This window comes from Colossoma macropomum, unplaced genomic scaffold, assembly GCF_904425465.1.
Source record: "Colossoma macropomum unplaced genomic scaffold, Colossoma_macropomum, whole genome shotgun sequence".
Lineage (NCBI taxonomy): Eukaryota > Metazoa > Chordata > Actinopteri > Characiformes > Serrasalmidae > Colossoma > Colossoma macropomum.
Genome location: NW_023495761.1, coordinates 1,759,307 through 1,765,000, shown reverse-complemented (window position 1 = coordinate 1,765,000; position 5,694 = coordinate 1,759,307).

The window sequence follows — 5,694 nt, the reverse complement described above, 5'->3', positions numbered from 1 at the left end:
AGCTTGAATAAATTATATATATATATATATAAATATATATATATATATATATAATTTATATTTAAGCTATTATTATTATTATTATTATTATTATTATTATTATTATTATTATTATATATTTAAATTTACAAGATGGTTCTTCAAGCGTTCTTTAGTAAAGATAATAATTCTATATAGAACCATATACACACATTCTCCATCAATTTGAAGAACCATTTTACTATGCAAAGAACCATCTAAGCTCGCAACTAATTCTTTGAGCGTTCATGGTTTAATGCAGAACCACTGTTTTTGCTGAAGAGCCCTTGAAGAACCTCTTTTGAGTGCGTGTGTATATATATATATGTATATACATATATGGCATGAATTCTATTACTACTAATAATAATGTTACAGCCTTATAATAATACCTGAATTCATTAAAACAATAATAACAAAACAGTAATAAAATAAACATATTTACAATAATTAAAAACATAAAAAATTATAAGAATAAGAATATTATCACCATCATCGTTTCATCGTTAATATTATTATTACTAAATTTGTTATCATATTATTATTATTATTATTATTATTATTATTAAACACAGTTTCACTCACAGTGTTATGGGCTATAATGTGTGATAAAGCTAAACGATAGAGCTTCACCTGGTCTGTGTGATGTTTGCTACTTTGCTCCAAAATCAGAGAGAGAGTGTGAGAGAGAGAGAGAGAGAGAGAGAGAGGGAGGGAGGGAGGTGGGGGGGAGAAAGACAGAGAGAGAGAGAGAGAGAGAGAGAGAGAGAGAGAGAGAGAGAAAGAGAGAGGCGAAGAGAGAGAGAGAGAGCGCGCAAAGCTCCGTTTCAGTCCGCGCGTCCGCTAAAGTGACTCCGAGAGTCTCTTGAACTCGGGAGCGCGCGCTTTAAAACGAGCACCATCTGTCAGGTGCGCGCTCCCGCCTCTCCACCGCCTTTTAAGCGTAATTGGGCACGCGGTGGAGGAGGGGGTGCTACAGTGGGATGGAGGGGTGGGTTGGGGGGGGAGTAGGGGGTTACTAACTTCCATTTTCCGCCCGTTTTCCAGTCGTGCACTTATTTATGTGCAATTTTCACCTCGTCAGTGTGACACAGTGTGAGTGGAGAGCAGAGGAATATAAAGCGGAGGATTTGGCTAGCAGTGGGCCAACCAGCCAAACACACCACACTGAACCAAACCACACCACACCAAACCCTCTGAGAGAGGCACAACAACAGAAACACTGACTCTGCTCAAACAGGCTCTTCTGCACACTTTAAGGGCCTGTATCCCACACCTGACCTGCATTTGATTGTTTTCTCTGTGAGGTCCATTAGTGTTATTTGTGTGGCTTTATGATATAAAAACATTTTCCAAATTCTGGTGTCCTTACAATCAAACAGTCTGCTATTAGTCACTGTTAGAAGAACATCTCCTATCTACAAAATTGTAACTGTACAGGAGAATACAACGCACGTTACTGTTGTAAGTTAACGTAACCTGACTTTTCAATAATTTTGGACTATTTCTTTTGGTTCATTCATCACGGAAAAAGATGGATATCTGAGGGTGTGTTCTTATTGTCCCTTTAAGACTGATATATGTAAATAATCTCTGATCTGATTGGCTGTCCTATATTCTGTCTCATTCAAAAAGCAGTCAGATATGAAACACTCCTTATAACTTCAACACAAGTGGGCGGGGCATCACTGAAACAATGAATGTCAAAGGGGCTGTTTTTGGCAGCTTAGTTACCAAGTGTGGACTGTGTACAATCACTACAGTATTCCATGATATGGGCCCTTGAACAATAAAGGTTCTCCAGCAGTGCCTAGCTACAACGTCCAGGGAAAAAACTTTCATTAGTACAGAACCTTTTGGAGTGTGAAAATCTTTCAAAATTAAAAAATGTTCTTTGCACTTGAACATGTCATTTACAAAAAAAGTGAAAGGTTCTTCAGGTTCTTCTGTGACACTCTTCATTTTAAAGATCGTAGGTCATCTAGGACCCAATCCAGCAGAAACATGTCACTGTGCTTATTAGGCGAGAGCGTTAGAAAAGGAACGCAGCTCTACTGTTACATGTTAAATAGCTTTACTCATATCAACACACTCGCCTTGGACAGAAAACACATTACGAATTATAGCATAATTAATGCATATTGAGTTTATGCATAATTAATGCATGAATTTATGCATATCTTAATACAAAAACAGATAATACTGCAAATCCAAATAGATCCCCCTCAGAGGCAGCACTGAACACTGTATAATTCCACGTTCTTTCATGAAGAATAGGCTATAGGCTGGTATAGCAGCATAATTGCAGTCTGATATCCCAGTATAATCACATATTGCTAATAAATAGGCTACTTCCCTTCCCATAACAATTCAGTGTTGAGCTGATGCCCTACAGGAGACCTACATGAAACTTCAGTTGTTGAATAGGCTGCAATTTTGATGGCCTATTCAACTCAACAATGGCTTAATAATGTCTTTTATGTGTTTTCAGTGAGAATGCACTGTAGGAGCTATACTACAGTGTAACATCATTCACTCAACAGCAATATTTATTATTTCAGCCATGCACGTTTGGAGGAGCTACATGGAAAACTGGCCAGCTACGGAGAACAAAGCTGTTCTTACAGAGATCACCGCTGGTTTTTCACACCAGGACACAAGATATCCTTCTTTATTGCTAAGCCATATTTCAGCAATATTGTTATGTTTGTCCTGCACATCAAACACCTTACAGTTCACATTTCAGTTACTATCACAATCTCATGTCTTAAAGTCAATGTATTTTAACTGAACACACCCAGAGGACGAGAGGACAGCATTGATTTTAGTTTGTATCAGCCGCTGCAAGACCAAAACTGACGTCATTTTTAAACCAAAATCTAATGGTGCTTCTCAAATTCATTACACAACAAAGTCACAGTTTAACCAGCTAATTTGTAGCAGCCTCTCATTCCATGTTTTCACAAATGCAAGCTATTCTATAACACCAAAGCCAATAGCTCATTTTTCTGGAAGCACCCAGCATGTTGTGGCGTAATAGGAGTTTATTTTGGAGTATGAACTTAATTTAGTCAGTATATCAGTCAGTATACATTCAACTGTTAATGGAACACAACTGAAGCATTTAAACACTTCTCATTCATTGAAATGCCCTGTCATTCATTACTGTCCATTTACGTTAACCAGTTACTTAAAGACAACACAACTCATTTACTTAATGTCGACACGTGTTCAGTTTGTACAGCCCTTGTGGTGATTATGTAAAGTCCTTATTGCAGAGTGGCTTTGAGTATGAGAAAAGCACTATAGAAACTGAGCTTATTATTGTTAATTTGTTTTTTGAGTGTATAGAATTTATGAGTATTTATGGTGGTAGAATTCAGTTTCATACAGGAGTGAAGAGATTGATTTTTTCAGATCGGAAGCAAGTGTGGAGCTTGATTTTCTTCTCTCTTTCAAAGATGAAAGCTTTAAGCACTGGTTCCCTGATGGAGACAGGTTTGGTGGTCTACCAGGTCTTGTACGCTGTTTGAAGTCCCATTTCCGCTATAACTTTTAATCATTTTTTGAAACCTGTTTTGGAAACTCCTGTTTTGTCTTCAATCATGATGTATGTAAATGACCTCTGTTCTAATCGCCTGTCCTGCATCCTGACTTATTTAAAAAGCAGTTTATGCTGCAACAGTCCTTATTACTTCAGCATGAATGGGTGGAGCTAAACTGCTTTGGGCTGAATAAGCGAATATGTGTGAAAGCACATCACAAAACATCACAAAAACAGTGAATCTAAAACAGGCTGTTTTTACAGCTTAGTTTACATATGTGGGCTGTATGGTTTATTTGGAAAAGGTTTAATAATGTCTCCATATTACATCAAACTCTTTTGTTTCAAAAAAGTAGTTGTTTGCTTGGAATTACGATTCTAAGAAAAATCTTTTGGAGCATTATGTTAAACTCATGCATATTTAAAAACGGCACCACTCCAAAGAACCATTTTGAGAATCCTTAATTTTTAAAGTTTTGGAAGCTTTCTTTTCCATTTAACCCCTTAAATGGCCATTACACGCTTCTATTATCTAAGAGGAGCTCAGCCAGTTTGCATTGAAGTCCCTGTAGTTACTGAATAATAAGCCTTAGTATGTGATAAGCCTGGGATTTAAAGTTGTTAACATTCCCCCTCCTATCCTATAGGATTATATCTAATCTCCTTAGAAGCATCTTCTGAAAAATAAATGACTTGTATTCAATGACCAATTTGATTGAAAATGAAATATTTGAAAATGAAAGACAAAAAAATGAGTAAAATAAAGATAAATTCTACAAAAAATGCTATGGAATTGAGCCTGTTTTATAATTAATAAATACCAGTACATATTGTTTATATTAAGTATACAAGTAACAAAAATATCTAATAAAAACTTAGCCTAATGAAAGTAATACATTTGTATATAAGTAGTAATATACAGTTTGATCACCTCACAATTGTTATGCAGTACTACTATGAACAAGATGATCTTTTTTACACATACATCTTTCTACCTGGCCTTAACATTGTAACAGGCCTCAATTTGTACATCGAGGGATCAAAGGGAAAATTCGGTTTTCCTAGAAAGGCAGATGGATTTATAGATACATGTTTTTTTGCTCTTTGATCATGGTTTAAAGTTTACACTCAGTAATTTGGACATGTTTGGCTATCACTTTGAGAGTGGGCAGCATGAAGGAAATGGCCATAAACCTGACTTCTTTTTTAAATTTTGCTTGGACTACAGTACAAAAGTCAGAGATCACTTTGACAAACGAGTCAAATGAAAACAAAGTAAAATAAAGCAGGACTCCTAACAACCGTGCAAGACCTGATAGACCACCAAATCTGTCTCCTTCAGATAAACAGTACTTAAAGCTTTGATCTTTGAGAAAGAGGAGAAAATCAAGCCCTACTTTTGATTCAGATCAGAAAAAATCCACAGGTGTTTCTGTCCATCCTTCCACTAAGAGAAAACACTCAACACTATGAGTCTGAAAGGATGGGTAACTGACAAGAAGTCCTTACTAAGAAAAGGCAATAGGCAAAAAAGAAGAAACAAACATTGAAGCTGCTGGGCTTTTCAGAACAATGGACTGTCCACCTATTGTCTGAACTTTGGAGGTATGGAAATTATCCCTGCAGATTTCTTGGTAAAACTGAAAGCAAGTCTCCTGAAAAGAACGAAGCTTTAATAAAGAGAAAATTTGGACACACTTAATATTGAAAAAAATGTATATTACGTTTGGGGGTTTTTGAGAGTTTTAATATACTGTAAGTAACAACAAAAGCAAGACAAACAAACACAAAAACACGTACAGTGAGGCAAGAGTCACAGCAGTAGTCTTGAAGCCACACACAAACACAGTTCCAGTGCCCAGGCTGAGGACCAAATTAGCATTAGCAGCTCATCAGAAGATCAAAGGCCCTACAGATAAACACACACGCAAACACACACTTAAACACATGCTCTTACATACACACACCGGGGTGCGCTCGCAGTGTGTTTCCACCCGCCTGCACTCCTATCCCTGCTGTTAGCTCAGGAATCTCTAAGCCCACAGGCCTCTCCTACCCAACCAGCAAACACCGTCAGCTTCACAGGATCAGCTGAAGCGTCTAGAAACAACACGTTAGTGCGCCGCAGGGGC